The following is a 19,363-nucleotide window of genomic DNA, read 5'->3' as shown; positions in this document are numbered from 1 at the left end:
AGCAGCTGTGACTCCCAAGTGCAGAGCTGCCGACTGAAATGCAAGCAGACACAAAGGCCTGGGAGAAAAAACATTGCGCATTACAGTAAACTATTGTGACACACTACCGTGGCTTCATTGTGGCAGACTATATATAATTCTCCTGTATCAATCCCTCCATGCCCTGCCCGCAAATGGAATTTTATTTCCTGCCAAAAGCTGTACCTCTCAATTGACATATCTGCAATGTGATTATTGCACTTACCTTATAATTAAGCAGAATGTGTAAGTAATAGATAGTTGCATTTATACCGTTCCTACCTTGATATAGAGGGTGTCACTTCCATTTAAATTGGAGACCTGTTTGTATGTTCGGTTTGTTTTAATGACCCCCATGAGACTTCTTCAAAATAAAAAGGAGCCAGGGGAATTTGCATGTCCTGAAACTCGCAGTTTTGGTCTCCATAACACAAAAGGAATACAGAGCAGTTTAAAATAGAATTTACAGGAATGATACCAGAATTTGAGAGATTATTAGCATCAAGAAAGACTGAACAAGTGGAGATGTGGGGATAAGGGCGATTGCTGGCTCAACCAGCCACTGTAGCCATGAATGTTCTCCTGGGCTACATATTTCTAGGTTCACTCTCCATGCCAGTGGGAGGATGCAAATGGGTCATTAAGGCCCAATTGCATCCTATTCATGGGCCCGACATGATATGTTTCAGGCTCCCGTGATTCTCCAATCCCCTGGCCGGGGATCAACTGGGCGAGAATTGGTGCAGGTCTTGGCAAGCATGTGCCTGACGTGGTCGACCACACGATGGGCCAAGGGGGTAACTCTTTAAGGGAGTTTCCCCAAAGTCCATTGGAGGGCCACCCTGCCATTGCATGGTACAAGACTTGGCCACCCCATTCCGACCAGACCCCCCCCCCCACCACCACCAGAGACCCCCTAATTAAAGATACACCCCAAGACACCCTTCACATTTGAGTGTTTCTGAAGTAATCAGCTGTGAAAGTAACCTCAATGTTTATAAACATCAAATGTTGATTGACAGCTCCTGGACCACATCAAAGATAGTTCAGTTCTTTCTGTTAGTTTCACAGCTGGCTGCTTCAAGTCTCTCAAGCATGAAGAGAGATGAATGGAACAATTCAGACAGCTGGGTGTGTTTGGAAGCTGTCATTCAGAACCTAGTAAATTCAATATCAAAGTGAAATGAATGAAAGGCTTGCAGATCAAAGATCTGAGGAGGTTTAAATCCAGCTGACTGTCTTTCTCTTTCCAGGAATTGACAGGTGCTGCTTCCTTTGCCTCAGCCAGCAGATGTATTGCGCAGATGAGTTAAAGCAGTGATTTTTTTTCACTGCCTCCGTCTGGCATGTTCTCTAGCTTCTAGACAGGAATCTCTCGGCTGGGAGGGGCTTCCAGACAGGGGTCTCCTTTCTGGGGGTGAGGGTGTCACTTTAGTTAGGGGGCATCTGGGAGGTCATTTTAATTAGGGGGTCTCTCTTTAATTAGGGGGGTCTCTGGGTGGGGGCCGGTTTGCTGGGTCGCCCCCATTCTAGGGGGGAGGGGCCAGGAATGACCCAGAAAATCCCGGGGGAAGGGGGCTGAATTGCGTTGCAGGGTGCCCAAGCGCGGGACCTCGCAATTGGACCACCTACTCAAAATGGTGGACCAGAAGTGAGATTCCCACGGGAATCCCTCACAATCCTTGGTAATCACTTCCTGATTTGCACTCCCAGCGTGAGTGCATATTCGATGCAATCTAACTGCAGTGTAAGAACGCATAGGGCTAAATTCTCCGCCGTCGGGATTCTCCATTGCACCAACAGTACGGGGATTTCCTGACGGCGTGGGGCTGCCAACAATGAGAAACACCATTGGCCGGCTGGCGTGACGGAGAATTTCCGGGGCGCACCGCACCAGAAATCATTGCAGCAAGACGGAGAAATCAGCCCATGGTCTCCTAAACAGAGAATCCTGCCCAACATAAAACAATTTCCTAGATTCATCACACACTGGCCTTGGTGAGGCTACACCTGTGTGCAGTTTTGGTCTGCGTATCTGAGGGAGGATGTCTTTGCTTTAGAGGGAACCCAGGGATGGTTTATCAGACTGATTCCTGGGATGGCAGGACTGACGTATGAGGAGAGATTGAATTGGTTAGGATTGTATTCACTGGAGTTTCAGAAGAAGGAGGGGGGATTGCATAGAAACCTATAAAATTCTAACAGCTCCTGGCTCCCCACCTCCCCACCAAAACCACACCAGATGCTCCCAGGGTTTACCACTCCCCATGGGGGAAGAGGGCCATCAAGCGCTGGCAAAATGCCAACACCAGTGGGAAGAGGTCCCTAACAGGCCACCCAGTTGGTCTGTGAGTGGGAGGGTCTATCGCCACCCTCCTCCACCGCTGGCAAAAGGGCCTAGTGATGGGAGGACAAGAGGTCACCCCCGCTTGCTTTACCTCACTATTTGATGATTCTACCCCGCCATCACACACAGCACCCCCCCCCCCCATCATACACAGCACCACCCTCCCCCCCCAATCACACACAGCAGAGTCTCACTGATTTGGAACAGTTTGTACAATCTCACTTAGAAACTGCCACTTATATTTTGATTTGCAACGTAAGTACTCGAGCTGTGTCTGGTTGCACACCCTTGCGTTCTTTCAGGGAAAGAGGAAAAAGTTGCAATTTCGATTTCAGTCTTAAGACCTCTAATGGCTGACATCTCCCACATAAATGAACCATTAATCACCGTTCTTTCAGTTCATAGAGCAGGGCAGTCAAATTGGAGGAGGGCAGTCAAATTGGAGGAGGGGAGCCCCCCCCCCCCCCCCCCCCCCCCGGACTCCACCACCAACCCCCAGCCTACCTTGGAGGGCTGCTAAATTCCATTCCAGCCTGCAGTCTTCCCCCCAGGATGAAGAGAGCTTGGAGAAGGCTCATGTGGCGTGTGACCTGCTGTGCATTCTATCTGGGTACATTCATTTCAATAGACTCCAGAAAACAGGGCCCTCCTCCAATTTGACTGCCCTGCTCTATGAACTGAAAGAACGGTGATTAATGGTTCATTTATGTGGGAGATGTCAGCCATTAGAGGTCTTAAGACTGAAATCGAAATTGCAACTTTTTCCTCTTTCCCTGAAAGAACGCAAGGGTGTGCAACCAGACACAGCTCGCGTACTTACGTTGCAAATCAAAATATAAGTGGCAGTTTCTAAGTGAGATTGCACAAACTGTTCCAAATCAGTGAGACTCTCAAAAAAAATCGCTGGGTCCTCAAAGTAACAAGTTGGTTCCATTCCACCGGATTTTATGACAGAACAATGCTTCAAAAAGCAAAACACATCAAGTGTCCTGCGAGGCGTAACTGAAAAATTGGGCTGTGCAGAACAAGGACTGTGATACCCACAATGGAAACCGTGATAGACACAATGCGAAAGCTCAAGTCAAGTCAGGAACGTGTAGATTCTATTCAATTGAGGGTTCTACTCCACTCATTTGTCCTTCACGGAATAGTTTGTAAGGGCGAAACCACAAAACACAGTCAAGCCAAACTCCACAATATTTACCTACACTCCCAACTCTATTCAAATCATGCAAAGTGCATCGGGGAACAACGTTTGTTTTCGTTGGCGACAAGAGGAAACGTGTGCTGCAGGGTGTTTTTTTTGGAAAATCGAGAGGAATTGAAGGCGTTGCCGCAATCAAGGTTACATTTTACCTGCCCCTGTCTGGCATGTTATTTGGCGGGGTGGGGGGACACGTAACATAAGGCAATGCCTATCCCGTCATCTTCCCCACCCACCCCTGAGCTCACCCTCATAATGCGGGGGTGGGGGATGTTTTATTTAAATGAATAATCAATGGTCAATTAGGCTTGTGTCTCCAAGACCATTGACCCTGATTAGGCACTTCCCATGCCAGTTGGTGCAGGCAGGAGTGGGAAACGAATCCTCAAACGGTGGGAAGGAAAGGAACTACCAACCAATTGGGGTGGCCGACAGCAGCCGAGGGCAGGACTTCCCTCCCCAGTGAGAGGCGGAAATCCCACACTGGCCCCATTTAGCCCCTCCCCGCAGAGCTTGATGGCTGAGGGGTGGGCCAAGGTGGAACAGGTTGGAACCACGTTGGCTTTTACCTACCTGCCCCCATCTCCCCCCCATTTGGCCTTCTGCCATTAAATGAGGTCATGGCCGATCCTTGACTTCAACTACCCTGCACCCCTGAACCTCGTGCCCCTTAATATCCGGGGGGAGGGGGGGGTGGCACGGTGGCGCAGTGGTTAGCACTGCTGCCTCACGGTGCCGACGTCCCAGGTTCGATCCCGGCGCTGGGTCACTGTGTGGAGTTTGGAGTTTGCACATTCTCCCCGTGTTTGTGTGGGTTTCGCCCCCACAACCCAAAAGATGTGCAGGGTAGGTGGATTGGCCGTGCTAAATTGCCCCTCAATTGGAAAAAATAAATTGGGTACTCCAAATTTTAAAAAAGGGACCCAGATTATGGACACGGAGGGCAGCACGGTGGCGCAGTGGTTAGCACTGCTGCCTCACGGCACCGAGGTACCGGGTTCGATCCCGGCCTCTCAGCATCTAAAAGTGAATAAGGATAGAATTAGAAATCTAAAGTTTGACAGGCCTTCAGTTTCCACTCCTAACCAGCCCGTCACTCAGCTCGTTTTTGAATTTATTAATTAATTGGCTCAGTGGAGATTATTTTTTCTCTGTCAAAGGGCGGCACGGTAGCACAGTGGTTAGCACCGTTGCTTCTCAGCCCCAGGGTCCCAGGTTCGACTCCCAGCTTGGGTCACTGTCTGTGCGGAGCCCGCACGTTTTCCCCACGTCTGCGTGGGTTTCCTCCGGGTGCTCCGGTTTTCTCCAACAACCCAAAGATGTGCAGATTAGGTGGATTGGCTCGGTGGGGTTACTGGGTTATGGGGATAGGGTGGAGATGTAGACTTAGGTAGGGTGTTCTTTCCAAGGGCTGGTGCAGACCCGATGGGCCGAATGGCCTCCTTCTGCTCTGTAAATTCTGTGATAATCTATGAAAGTGATCCCATTGTCTGCAATAACCTGCGGAAAAACACATCTTTCTTATTCCTGCGCTCAGTTGACGCTATTCAATTTTAAACCCATCTCTTGTTTTTCCCCCAATTCTTTCAATAGCCAGGCTATTGAATTATTAAACCTCCCAGATCATGTTTCCTCGCAATGTTCTTCCCTCTCAGTAAGATAAGCTCCATTCTCTGTGTAACCCGGGGCGTTGTTGGCTCTATCCCCACCTCTATCGAAATGCTCAAGGGTGAAAAACGACAGCTGCATGGAGATCCTTATTTTCATTTTTTTTTTTTTGTTTCTTATTTTTTTCTTTTTAAGTTTCAAAAGGGTTTTGAATATGGGAACGAGCAGCCACTGCGCAAAGTCAAAATGACATTTCCTGTATTGAGGTGCTTGTGAAAGGGAATGAGGGATCTGGCTAATATGGGGGAGTTTGACAAGAGAATCTGGTCGGGTTGATTGAACATGAGCTGAATTGACCGTACATTGAATGGGATTGTAAATTGCTTTGAAATGATACGGGTGAGTGCAGTTTAATGAGGCGCGGTGTCACTCCTTTCCAAATTATCCCTGAAAATATCCTCACGTCAGTTTCATTGCCAGCTGTGAAACTGGCACTGTTACAGAAATTGACAAGCGGGAAACATGTCCTTGGCTGACAACTGGCCAGGCTCAAAACTGCGCCCCGGGCTGTTCTACGCCTCTCCAGCGTCCCTTCTTTACAAATGATGTGGAGATGCCAGCGTTGGATTGGGGTGAGCACAGTAAGAAGTCTTACAACACCAGGTTAAAGTCCAACAGGTTTGATTCAAACACGAGCTTTCAGAGCGCAGCTCCTTCCTCAGGTGAGTCAGGTTGAATCAAACCTGTTGGACTTTAACCTGGTGTTGTAAGACTTCTTACCTTCTTTACAAAGGAAGTGATTGGATGGAAGATAGTTTCTGCGAGGGGTGTGAAAAACGTGCTACACAGTCTGCAGCAGGATGTTACAGTGTGTCATTGGCTGTCTAACTCGCAATCTCCAGCGCTCGCTGACCTCAATTGGCCGTCCTTCCGTCTGCATCTCGATTTTAACTTGCTCATCCATGTGCTCTGATTACATCTTGGCAGCCTGTTACTGGAATGGTAATCCTCCATCCCAGCGCACCGACTGAATGACAAGAGCAGGGCTATTGGAGCAGGTGATTCCACCTGAATCTCATGCTCAGCAAAGTAACTCACCCGAGTCCACGTGTAACATAAGCATCTCCCTGAGAGGCAGAGACAATTGTATCTCTTATACAAAGCGGCAGGGTAGCACAGTGGTTAGCACTGAGGCTTCACAGCACCAGGGGTCCCGGGCTCGATTCTCGCTTGGGTCACTGCCTGTGCGGAGTCTGCGTGTTCTCCCCATGCCTGCGGGGGTTTCCTCCGGGTGCTCCGGTTTCCTCCCACAAGTCCCTGAAAGACGTGCTTGTTAGGGGAATTGAACATTCTGAATTCTGCCTCAGTGTACCTGGACAGGCGCCGGAGCGTGGCGACTAGGGGCTTTTCACAGTAACTTCATTGCAATGTTAATGCAAACCGACTTGTGATAATGATAAAGGTTATTATAAAAGCAAATTAGTGCGGATAGTGGAATCTGAAACAAAAACAGAAAATACTGGACCATCTCAGCAAGTCTGATAGATGCTACATAATGAAGTGGAGAGAGAACGGAGCTAAGGTTTCGAGTCTGGATGACCCTTAAAGGTTTGACAACGATTAGCACATTCTCCCCGTGTCTGCGTGGGTTTCCTCTGGCTGCTCCAGTTTCCTCCCACAGTCCAAAGATGGTTAGGTGTCCAAAAGGTTAGGAAGGGTTATGAGGATAGGGTGGGGGAATGGGCCTAGGTCGGGTGCTCTTTCAGAGGGTCAGTGCTGACTCTATGGGCCGAATGGCCTCCTTCTGCACTGTAGGGATTCTATGATTCTATGAGTATGCCCAGAATTTTCACTCTGGGTTACTAGTCTAGTAGCATAACCATAATATCACTGCCCTCTCGGACTGCCAATTCAGCTGGCGCACTTTGTAAATTATGTTACAGCAATGCATTTATGCCTATTGCATTTTAGCTTGCAATAAATTTCTGAAAGTTATTATTATCATGTAGTGGATATTATTGCTAATAGGCTAAAAACCTGATGATGTTAGGTAATATTGCTCCGTACACTTTGGCCATACTGCTTGTGTCATGGTCGTGGCTTTAATTGTCTAATATCATAAATCTGACACTTAATTTCTCCATCACTATAGTAAGGGTCCTTCCTGACAATTCCCTTATTTATCCTTTCTTTATTTTTGCCGTGGGCAGCACGGTGGCCTAGTGGTTAGCACAACCGCCTCATGGCGCTGAGGTCCCAGGTTCGATCCCGGCTCTGGGTCACTGTCCGTGTGGAGTTTGCGCATTCTCCCCGTGTCTGCGTGGGTTTCGCCCCCACAACCCAAAAAATGTGCAGAGTAGGTGGATTGGACACGCTAAATTGCCCCTTAATTGGAAAAAATAATTGGGTAATCTAAATTTTAAAAAAAAAAATTTTGCCGTTATGATTTTTGATGCATGGATGCTGAATGGACATGTACCTTTAATGGACATGTACCTTTAATGGACATGTACCTTTAATTCAAGCAGCAGAGAAAATGAGGAATTCAGAAGTTCCAACAATAGTTACCACAGAGAGTGGGAATAAATGGGTCCTTTTCAGAGTGGCAGGCAGTGACTAGTGGGGTACCGCATGGCTCAGTGCTGGGACCCCAGCCATTCACAATATACATTAAATGATTTGGACGCAGGAACTGCATGCAATGTCTCCAAATTTGCAGACGACACTAAGCTGGGTGGCAGTGTGAGCTGTGAGGAGGATACAAAGAGGATGGAGGGTGTCTTGGGGAGGCTGGCTGAGGGGGCGAATAGTTGGCAAACGCAATATAATGTGGGTAAATGTGAGGTTATCCACTTTGGTGGCAAAAAAAGGAAGGCAGACTATTATCTGAATGGTGGCAGTTTAGGAAAAGGGGAAGTGAAACGAGGTCTGGGTGTCATAGTGGAACAGACACTGAAGGTTGGCATCCAGGTACAGCAGGCGGTCAGGAAATCTAATGGCATGGTGGCCTTCAGAGCAAGAGGATTTGAGTATAGGAGTAGGGATGTCTTGTTGCTGTTATACAGGGCCTTGGTGAGGCCATACCTTGAGTATTGTGTGTAATTTTGGTCTCCTCGTTTGAGGAAAGACATTCTTGCTATTGAGGGTGTCCAGCGAAAATTCATCAGACTAATTCCCGGGATGGCAGGACTGACATATGAAGAAAGACTGGATCGGCTGAGCTTGTACTGACTGGAATTTAGGAGGGGTATGGAGAGAAAGTGGGAGTGGGATACTGAATTTTCATGAACAGCCATGATTATATTGAATGGTAGTGCAGGCTCGAAGGGCCAAATGGCCTACTCCTACTCAGGTTAAATCACCACCAATCAGCTCTCCCCCTCAAAGGGGAAAGCAGTCTCTGGTCATCTGGGACTGCAGTGACTTTACCTCACTTTTATACTCTACTAGCTTTGGACAACAGAACTCAGACTTTGTGGCACCCGGATAATGGGACTCGGTTTGATTGGTTGGCTGATGCCCGGTAACAGGTGGTGATTGGATTCTGACTGAGTGGGATGATGTTCAGACACCTAAGGAAAGGAGAGTTGACACCAGGAAACACAGGGATAAGGACCTGCTCCCTCTCTCTATCTCTCTCTCTCTCTTCCACGTGTTTTCTCCCGAAAATCTGTATATCTGTACAGCGACTCTGAATGAATCTACAGTGCAAATCTCAAACTGAAAGTCTGAATCGAAGCAAGATGTGCTACAAACAACCATCTGAAATAAAGACTCTTATCTTTTACTTCCATTATAATTTTTTTACACTCCTCCCCTCACTTCTGTATTAGTCTGCTTGCGTGCGTGTATGTGTGCATAGAGAGTGGGAGAGGTGTAAGTGGGAGGATTATGAATTAGATAATAGTTAACGTATTGTATTTGCTGCATATTTCATTAAAGTTCTTGTTAAAATAAACAGCAACTGTGTTTAAATTTACAAACCTGGTGACTGTAATTCTTGGGTAGCCAAGGGTCAAAGACTTTGGGTATTTTTCTAAGAATTATTGGTTAATTCAATTGCGTTGTGACTCCAGGCCAAGAGTGGCTGGAATTGGGGCTGGTTTAGCACACTGGGCTAAATCGCTGACTTTTAAAGCAGACCAATGCAGGCCAGCAGCACGGTTCAATTCCCGTACCAGCCTCCCCGAACAGGCGCCGGAATGTGGCGACTAGGGGCTTTTCACAGTAACTTCATTTGAAGCCTACTTGTGACAATAAGCGGTTTTCATTTCCAATTGACCGCGCACTAGCCCAGGATGCCGTAACGCTATCTCTGTCATTAAAATGAGTGCAAGACAGTTTGTGGTTTAGCTGCTGTACAGCAGTGCTTTGGAAAACCTGCAGAATAAGCAGAATAGATGTTCCTCTCATGGCTAACAGTTTATTGCATGACTGAAAATGTGGAAACGATGACATGAGGGCCAAAAGGGGGCAAAAAGAGCACTTCTCCAACCTGCAGGCTTGGTGTAACTTCTGGACATCAGCAAAAATGAAAATCCACAAGGGGACTCCGGGTTTATTAACTCTCCAAGAATAGACTATCGAATTGAGATAGTCTGCAACCGTGCAAGTGCATCATGGTCAGTTAGGGCCTTAATGAACTAACCGTCCACTCCTTTGTTCTTGTGGGCCGTAAGGATTTTTATCATAGAATTTACAGTGCAGAAGGAGGCCATTCGGCCCATCAAGTCTGCACCGGCTCTTTGAAAGAGCACCCTACCCCCTACCCAAGGCCACACCTCCACCCTATCCCCATAACCCAGCAACCCCACCCAACACTAAGGGCAATTTTGGTCACAAAGGGCAATTTATCACGGCCAATCCACCTAACCTGCACATCTTTGGACTGTGGGAGGAAACCGGAGCACCCGGAGGAAACCCACGCACACACGGGGAGAACGATTAATCTTAAATGCATAACCATTGGAGCATCCTTTGGTAAGGTTGCAGTTCCCACCACAGCCTTAAGGTGGTTCTGAGAGGCAAATGGTGCAGTCACTGGTGAATGTGGACAAATGGCCATTCAACTGCTGGTGACTATTTCATTCATTTTACACTAGTGCGGGGCAGCACGGTGGCACAGTGGTTAGCATTGCTGCCTACGGCGCTGAGGACCCGGGTTCGTATCCCGGCCCTGGGTCACTGACCGTGTGGAGTTTGCACATTCTCCCCGTGTTTGCGTGGGTTTCACCCCCACAACCCAAAGATCTGCAGGGTAGGTGGATTGGCCATGCTAAATTGCCCCTTAATTGGAAAAAATAATTGGGTACTCTAAATGTATTTAAAAAAAGAATTTAAAAACAAATTTTACACTAGGCTTAGTTTGACTATTTCACATTAAACCATGGAGACTAAAACAAAAACAAATAGACATTTAGCAACACAAGAACAGGAGAAGGCCATTTTGCCCTTTGAGCCTGTTCCACCATTCGGTGAGATTATGGCCAATCTACAGCCTAACTCCCTGTACCTGCATTTACCCCATATTCCACCCCATCACCAGCACCAACAACACATAGAATTATAGAATTTACAGTGCAGAAGGAGGCCATTCGGCCCATCGAGTCTGCATCGGCCCTTGAAAAGAGAACCCCACTCAAGCACACACCTACTCCACCCCATCCCCTTAACCCAGAAATGAAATGGAATGAAATGAAAATCGCTTATTGTCACAAGTAGGCTTCAATGAAGTTACTGTGAAAAGCCCCTAGTCACCACATTCCGGCGCCTGTTCGGGAAGGCTGGTACGGGAATTGAACCGTGCTGCTGGCCTGCCTTGGTCTGCTTTAAAAGCCAGCGATTTAGCCCTGTGCTAAACCAGCTGCTGTAACCCCAGTAACCAGTAACCCCAATTAACCTTTTTGGACACTAAAGGCAATTTAGCACGGCCAATCCACCTAACCTGCACATCTTTGGACTGTGGGAGGAAACCGGAGCGCCCGGAGGAAACCCACGCAGACACGGGGAGAACGTGCAGACTCCACACAGTGACCTAAGTCGGGAATCGAACCTGGGACCCTGGCACTGTGAAGCCACAGTGCTAACCACTGTGTAACCGTGCTGCCCTTTGTTGGTCAACACCATTGACCAACAAACATCTATCCAAAAATAAAGTTAAATACTGCAGGTGCTGGAAATCTGAAATAAAAACCGAGAATGCTGGATAAACTCAGCAGGTCGGCAACATCGGTGGAGGGGGGAACAGAGTTAATGTTTTGGATTTAAATGACCCTTCTACAGAAGGTTCGGTCTATCATTCAAAATCCATCAATCTCAATCTGGCATCAATTGTCATTTGAAGAAGAAAGTTCTAAATATCTACTCCCATTTGCGTGAAGAATTGTTAATTAATTCCATTCCCAAAAGGTCTGGCTCTAATTTTTAGATTGTGCCTCCAAATCCTAGACTCCCTGTGGTGATATGATCTGCATACTCGTCTGCCATTGGGCCAGAACGTCGGCTTACCATTGGCCCTGGTCGGTCATGTGCCTCGCGACTGATTGGCCGAGAGGCTGAGTTAACCACGCCTCTATTAACGAGGTATAAATGGTCAGATGGCTGACGATCGTCCCTTTCCACTGAAAATGAAATGAAAATCGCTTATTGTCACGAGTAGGCTTCTGTAAGAGCTGCGGGAAGAAGGGCCACTACTCCACGGTCTGCCAGGCCAAAACGCTGTCTGCAGCGCTTCTGGAAGCTGCACAGCACTCTTCCCCCCCCCCCCCCCCCCCCCCCCCGCCCCCAGGCCTCTGCGAATGGCGTGTATGCCTCTCTCTCTCCCCCAGGGCCGCCCCAGCCGCTCCCGACTCGCGCCCCGCGGGCCGACAAGCGCACCTCCTCGGCCCCTCCAGGCCTCTGCCGGCCTGCCCTGCACGTTTCTCCCCCCCCCGCCCCCGGGCCCCGGCGCCCGACCGGCTCGCCTCTCCGAGCCCCCCCGGTCCCTGCCTGCCCGCAGCGCGACTCTGCTCCCCCCGCCCCCGGCCCCCCGCACCCGGCCTGCGCGCCTTACCTCCTCCCGCAGCTGATGCACCTAACTCACCTCCTGGAGCCGGCCTGCGCGTCCCCACAGCTGATGCATGTAATTCACCTCATGAGCGTCTTCTTGTTTCCCCCAGGAAGTCGTCCTCCGGATCCCCTCTCCCGACGTGGCTGGCCGCCCCCGGACCCATCTTGCTCCGGAAGCATGTGCGGGTGCACAAGTCCGATCCGTTGGTGGAGCATGTCCAGTTACTCCACGCTAACCCGCAGTACGCGTATGTGGAGTACCCCGACGGTCGGCAGGACGCGGTCTCCCTCCGGGACCTGGCACCCGCCGGCGTGCGGCCCCCCCCCCCCCCCCCACCACAGACCCCCCTCCCCTTTTTCACCCCAGCACCCCACTCAGCTTCCCCATCCCTCATCCATGGCGTCTCCGCGGCCAGCTCAGGTGACGCAGACTACTCTGCTAGTTTCTTTTAATATCTTGGAGCCCCACAACCCTGGAAACAATCCTTGCCTCCCTTTTACTATCGACAAGCAGTTGTTTGCGAATGTAGTTTACTTAGCAACACAGCATAATCACAGCCCGCATTGGTACTGAATATATTGGGGTCTGTGTGCTGAGACTGACTCCCGGACTCCAGGACATCAGCAGGACCATCAGCCAATCCGACGACAACTCCTCCACTGCGGCGCTCGGCCAGGACGTCAAGGACCACCAAAAGACTGATCGAATCCTTCTAGAGTTCTACAGCCCCATGGACTTTCTTTTTGTAAATATCGTTATGACTGGGCCAGTGGGAAGCCCCCAAATTCGATAAGGGTACGGAGAGAAAATTATTCTCCCGACGGCTACTCATATCACCAGTTCTCCCCCCCCCCCCCACCCCACCCCACCCTGGGTCTCGTTCACACCCCCCCCCCCCCCGCCTTCCTTCTCCGTAAGGGGTGAATGTGGTGATATGATCTGCATGCTCGTCTGCCATTGGGCCAGAACGTCGGCTTACCATTGGCCCTGGTCGGTCATGTGCCTCTCGACCGATTGGCCGAGAGGCTGAGTTAACCACGCCTCTATTAACGAGGTATAAATGGTCAGACGCCTGACGATCGTCCCTTTCCACTGTAGACGATCGCAGAGCCGTGTTCTAGTCAATTAAAGCCAGACTTTGGTAAATCACTCGCCTCGCGTACAATTGATGGTACATCACTCCCCAATCGGCAAAGTATTTTTCTCCCGATCTGTTTATTCTTATGCCCATTCCTTCCACAGCCCATCCTATCATGGACTCTGCTCACTTCTTTTAATATCTTGGAGCCCCACAACCCTGGAAACAATCCTTGCCTCCCTTTTACTATCGACAAGCAGTTGTTTGCGAATGTAGTTTACTTAGCAACACAGCATAATCACATCCCGCATTGGTACTGAATGTATTGGGGTCTGTGTGCTGAGACTGAAGGCTCCTGACTCTTGACTCACCAAAGGTGTGCAGGTTAGGTGGATTGGCTACGCTAAATTGTCCCTAGGTGGGGTTACGGGGATAGGGTGGGGAATTGTGTCTCGGTACGGTGCTCTTTCAGAGGGTCAGTGCAGTCTTGATGGGCTGAATGGCCTCCTCCTGCAATGTAGAGATTCCATGATTCTATGACTGTACCTTACTCATTCCAGCGTTGTCTATCTCTGTGGTTTAAGGTTCTGGGCGGGATTCTCCGTAGCGCGACGCCGAAATCGGGATCAGCGATCGGGCGGAGAATGGATTCCGATGCCGATCCGGGCCCGGCAGATACTCGTTTGATGCCGGTTTACGATGCTCCGACCCCTCCAAACCGGCATAACCGGGATGCGCGCCACGCACAGTTGCAAGACTGTTGCTCCAACCCGATAGGCCGAGTTCCCGACGGCGCGGGCCGCCTGTGGTCTCATCAGTCAGGAACCCAGCATGCCGGCTGCTGACAATGTCCAGCGCCGCCACACTCATCCGGGATCCGTGCCGCTGGCCTGGGGGGCTTCGGCTAAGGTGGGGATGATGGAGGATGGATAGGAGGTGGGCTGTGGGGTCGGGGTGGGCGGGTTAGGGCTCTTGCACAGCCGGTGCCATTATTTCCGGCGTGACCGGAGCAGGACGTCAGCCCTGTGCATGCGAGGCCCAGGATCCGGCCATTCTCCAGCCGTTGTCCATGTGGTCCGCGGGGTGGTTGACACAAGCTGGTGCGAGCGCCTCACCGGTACCGGAATTGGTGAGGGGGACCTGCTGATTTTCCTGTCGTGATTCACCCGTGGATTCTCCATTGGTGCCGGCACTTGGCCACTGGACTGGAGAATTCCACCCTCTATCTTTCTCTTAGCACAAGATAATGCACCCGTCCCCACTACCGACACCGTGGTGTTTACACTGTCTCATTGTAACTCCACACCACACACTCCAGCTTTGACTGAAGTTATTTTCCCGCTCGTGTACAATAATGCAAATGAAAGAAGCAACCTTAAAGTTTTAAAATGGAGAAACATTCCGGTGTGTGTTACATCTGAAGCAATCAGGACATCTCAGAATGATTCATTTCATGTTTCCAATTTAATTCCAGGTGAATTATTTTCGAGTCAGTTATACAATGTGATCCCAACACCCCCCACCGGGTCGGAAAATCGGCGAGGGGCGACGTGAATCCCACCCCTGCCGGCTGCCGAATTCTCTGGCGCCGGAGATTTGGTGGGGGCGGGAATCGCGCCGTGCCGGTCGGCGGGGGGGGGGAGTAGCTGGCTCCAGGAGGTGCCCCCATGGTGGCCTGGCCCCCGATTGGGGCCCACCGATTCGCGGGCGGGCCTGTGCCGTGGGGGTACTCTATTCTTCCACGTCAGGAGCTGTGGTCCTCCACAATGGCCGACGCAGAGATGAACCTCCCTGCGCATGAACTGGGATGACGCTCCTGCGCATGCGCAAACTTGTGCCGGCTGGCGGAGGCCCTTCAGCGCCGGTTGGCATGATGCCAAGCCCCTTCCACGCTGGCCGGCGCGGCGCAAACCACTCCAGCGCCGGCCTCGCCACTGAAGGTGTGGAGGATTCCGCACCTTTGGGGCGGCCCAACGGCGGAGTGGTTCACGTCACTCCTTCGCGACGGAGTTGCCCGCCCCGCCGATTCCCGCTGAATCCCGCCCATTGAATCTGGAATCTTCCTTGAGATCACACCCGGTGCCTTTCATCATGAACGTGTAGTTGTGATGTTAGAGATTTTCTAAAGAAAATCTAACCTTTCTTTTAAATGACACAAGGAGCCTTACAGATGGCTGACCTTTTACAACAGCAATGTGGCCAAGCTTCCAGAAGACTCCAGTGGACAGCAGGTAGACATATTCAGACATTTGAAATTAAATACACAAGGGTAGACAGAAACAGAGTGACGATGACTTTCCTGGAAGTGTGAACCGCTCTTTCCCAATCTCTCCAGGCCCTGCTGGAAGAATAAGAACCTTTCGAGTTAATGGCTGAGACATTAGATGGCTAAAAAGACAATGGATAGGATTATTCTGCCCAGACCAGGACTAACCCAAAGCCTGATGTAAAAGCACATTCAACAGTTTGGGATAGCAACCATTTTGTATTTTTGGAATCTGATCCCCACGGCAACTATTGCTGCTCGGGAGATCTCAATGTAAATACCTCGTTGAGAAGGCCTGCTTTGCAGTCTTGACTTTAATGCTTGTAACTCAGCTGTGTCGAAATTCAAGAAATTCAACAATCTAAGGCCAGACAAAGTTCACGGACAAATGCTTAGCACATGTACCGCAGTCCTATGTGTTGTACTTTAACACTCGTGCACAAATAAAGTCTGAGAGTCACCAAAGTATGTGTGTAATAATAACCTTTTATTGTCACAAGTATGGAGTTACTGTGAAAAGCCCCTAGTCACCACATTCCGGCGCCTGTTCGGGTAAGCTAATACAGGAATTGAACCCGCGCTGCTGGCCTTGTTCTGCATCACAAACCAGCTGCCTAACCCACTGAGCTAAACCAGCCCTATATGTCACCTGTTGGAATTTCATCCCTCTAATCTATTTAGTAGAGTTTACTGCTGATCATGATCTCTGAACTTTGGCATTCTGTACCTGTCTGTACCTTTGACAGACAACTCAACTATCGTTTCTTGGTTCAACGTTGTCATGAGAATGTCGCTTTAAGAAATGTTTAGCTGCTCATATTACTGCAGTGATGTCAGAGTGTGGGAGGAGCTGTGCTGTCTATCAGCTTTTTACTTTCATTTTAGGCTGTTTGCTGCAGGGTGTGTTTTAGTTTCGTTTTCAGTGTTGGAGCTGAAGCCAGACAGAGCAGGTGTACTTTGATCTCTCTGCCATGAAAAGACTATCTCTTGATCATTTGTTGAATTCAGAATTATAAATGTTCTCAGTAGTGAATGTAAACCTAATGTGCTTCTGTTAAAAGGTTTTTCTTCTGTCTACTGCATGTTGTTTGGGAAGTTATTAAGGATTACTTAGTGTTGTATTCTTTGGGGGTTGTGTTTGAATTAATGGTTGCTAAGATGTTCACTGTATATTTCAAAAAGGTTAACTTGAGTTCAAAGAATAAACGTTGTTTTGCTTTAAAAATACTTTTCCATTTCTGCTGTACCACACCTGTAGAGTGGGCCGTGTGCCCCCCATACCACAATCTATTAAAAGTTGTGGGTCAGGTGAACTCCATGTTACACTTTGGGGTTCTCTAAACCCTGGCCCATAACAACGTTCAGTGACATCGTCGGTCTGAATTGGCATCATGGAGAAAAATGGGCTAATAAAAATTTTGAGAGCACATTCATGTTAATAGTCTGAACCCCACCAGCCAAGGGCAGGGGGAGTTTATTCCACCTCTACAAGCCTTAATGCCACTAACCATACTGGAGTAATTTAGTTTATGAACTGAAGCCAAGCTGTGGGCCACCCAGACCCCAAGATAGCGGAGGTTTGCCTTGACAAGGCAAAAGCTAACATCCCAGTTGGGCACTCCTCCCAGCGAAGTTGACCAGGAAACACTCACTCTTGCCTAAGTTCAGCTTGTACCCAGAGAAGGAGCCAAAAGTGCTGAGCAACTTCCTTATGTCATCCATGGAGGGTGTAGGGTCTGTAATATAGAGAAATAGGTCGTCGGTGTAAAGAGGCACTGATGCTCCACCCCTCCCCAATTAATCCCCCTCCACTTAAGAGAGGACCTCAAAGCTATTATCAGAACAAACAGGAGTAGGTACATTGGACAGCCCTGCCTCGAGCCCCTATTCAAAGGAAAATAATCAAAGGCGGCAAGTGGCGCAGCGGTTAGCCCTGCTGTCTCACGGCGCTCAGGACCCAGGTTCAATCCCGGCCCCAGGTCACTGTCCGTGTGGAGTTTGCACGTTCTCCCCGTGTCTGCGTGGGTTTCACCCCCATAACCCAAAGATGTGCAGGGTAGGTGGATTGGCCACGGGAGGGTAGGTGGATTGGCCACGCTAAATTACCCCTTCATTGGAAAAAAAATAATTAGATACTCTGAATTTATAAAACAAAAAGGAAAATAATCAGAGTTTATGATATTCGTACAGACATTGGGAGTGGGAGCCTTATACAGTAGACGAATCCAAGAAATACATTTGTCGTCAAGATCATACCTCCTAAGAATCTCAAATAAGTACTCCCACTCCACTCTGTCAAATGCCCTTTCAACATCAAGAAATACAATCACCTCAGGTTCAGGCTCCCAATGACCTACTCATTCCGATCACCAAAGACCATTCTGATTCCAGTGAATCAATCTGATCGTGGTGGCCCAACAAGGCCGCCTCCTCCATATCTTTGTTTGTGGTGGCCTGGGCTTCAACAGTCTGATTAGATTTCTCCAGAGCCACTTGAATGGGGGCCAAGGCCTCCTCAATTGATTTCTTGAGGCCTTCCCAAAGTCATTCATCGATGCTTTTCGAATTTCTTCGCCAAGGTACTAGAAAGCACCTCGGCGGGTGGTGGAGTGGAGGGAGCATCTAAAACTGACTCCGCCATTTCACTTGCCAATTAACTCCGAGAGGCCTCAGACTCCGTCGACGAACGTCTGCTCCCTGCTTTCTTCTCCCTGATTTTATTGGGCATTTCAGTCGTACGCGACCTTTATTACAATAACTACGCGGGTTTGCGAGAGTAAGCAATGTGTGGGACTAAGAAAAGGGGCAAAAAGGTCCAACTGGAGGCGCTTTCTCCTTGTCCTTCCCCCTACATTATGTCACTGGAAGTCAGTCACTTGTTCAAATAACTCTTATCAATGACTGCAGGACCCAATCCCCCTGTCCATCACCTTAACTCAAGGTCATCTTTTAGTTTACCTCACACAGAAAGCATTTGTTAGACACTCGTAAATATAAAAGGTTACGAAACGGTATCTTATTGACTTAGGAGTGTAAACATGGAAGTCTGAAGCAGGGCATTTTTAGGGACTTTTTTCTGGAGCGAGGAGACAACTTTGTATTCCTTAATTTCCCTTGAAATGATTTATCTTGTGCTTGCAGGAAGATGAACATTTTCCACTTTGGTTCTAACTTGACAGAGAGAATCAGGCAAGAAGTTGGCAAACGTCCGGGCTGAGAGCGATGGTAATTAACAAACTAGAGTGATCAGAATGCGCAAGTCCTGGCACAGTGAAGTTAAGACATGGAGCCCCATCAGCGACTTTAACTTCACCGAGCTTTCTGAACAGCCCTATCAATTTCAATCTTTCAGAAGGCATTAGAAGCACGAGATGCTCCTTGAAAAAGATTACTATTTACCGTAGCAATTTAAGAATAACCAGGAGGATTAAAAACAATAATAAATTGATTGTTAAAATGTAAGTCAAACCTAACAAATGTATTGATTTTCTGCCATAATCACTCTAAGTCGCACAAAGCAGAGGATGTCTCTTACAGGAAGTGAAAGCTCCTGGGGTTAAGTGGGATTTGTATAGAGATGACTTCATGCGAGGAGTTACTCGTTGCAGTTGGGATCCAGTGACTATCGATGTTGCCCCAGTACCATCCATGGGAGCCCTAACATGTCTGATTTTTAAGATAAGAACCTTGACAAGGGTTTTGTAAAGAACGTTGCAGCCTTTGTAATAACATGAACAGTGCAAATAGATAGGAGAGATCTACAGAGTTTTTTTTTTTAATTCCAATTAAGGGGC

At 48.9% G+C, this 19,363-nt stretch overlaps 1 long non-coding RNA gene across 1 annotated transcript in view; it reads left to right on the top strand.

Annotated features, from left to right (window-relative positions):
• LOC119979734 overlaps nucleotides 1–19,037 on the top strand; it is a 39,832-nt gene extending 20,795 nt beyond the window's left edge. The window contains exon 3 of the long non-coding RNA XR_005463773.1: nucleotides 18,711–19,037. This is a non-coding gene — a long non-coding RNA (uncharacterized LOC119979734). The remainder of the gene's footprint in view (nucleotides 1–18,710) is intronic.
• The last annotated feature ends 326 nt before the right edge of the window (nucleotides 19,038–19,363 follow it).

Source organism: Scyliorhinus canicula, chromosome 16 (assembly GCF_902713615.1).
Source record: "Scyliorhinus canicula chromosome 16, sScyCan1.1, whole genome shotgun sequence".
Taxonomy (NCBI): domain Eukaryota; kingdom Metazoa; phylum Chordata; class Chondrichthyes; order Carcharhiniformes; family Scyliorhinidae; genus Scyliorhinus; species Scyliorhinus canicula.
Note: the sequence above shows the minus strand (reverse complement) of the source record. Positions and strands in the feature narration are given on the sequence as shown.